A 291-nucleotide genomic window follows, 5' to 3' on the forward strand; every position below is an offset into this window, starting at 1 on the left:
CCATCCATCCACACATCCATCCATGCATCCATCCACCCACCCATCCATCCATCCACCCATCCATCCACTCATCCATCCACTCATCCATCCATCCACGCATCCATCCATGCATCCATCCATGCTTTCATCCATCCACCCATCCACCCATCCATCCACTCATCCATCCATCCATCCATCCACCCATCCATCCATCCATCCATGCTTTCATCCATCCACCCATCCATCCACCCATCCATCCATCCATCCATCCATGCATCCATCCACCCACCCATCCATCCATCCACACATCCA

The 291-nt window shown here is 53.3% G+C and overlaps 1 protein-coding gene across 3 annotated transcripts in view; it reads right to left on the reverse strand.

The window, feature by feature from the left end:
* The window catches only part of BLK (BLK proto-oncogene, Src family tyrosine kinase), a 75,093-nt gene that overhangs the window by 4,384 nt on the left and 70,418 nt on the right, over nucleotides 1-291 (reverse strand). The gene's annotated exons all lie outside the window — the stretch shown is intronic.

Source organism: Piliocolobus tephrosceles, chromosome 7 (assembly GCF_002776525.5).
Source record: "Piliocolobus tephrosceles isolate RC106 chromosome 7, ASM277652v3, whole genome shotgun sequence".
In the NCBI taxonomy this organism is placed as follows: domain Eukaryota; kingdom Metazoa; phylum Chordata; class Mammalia; order Primates; family Cercopithecidae; genus Piliocolobus; species Piliocolobus tephrosceles.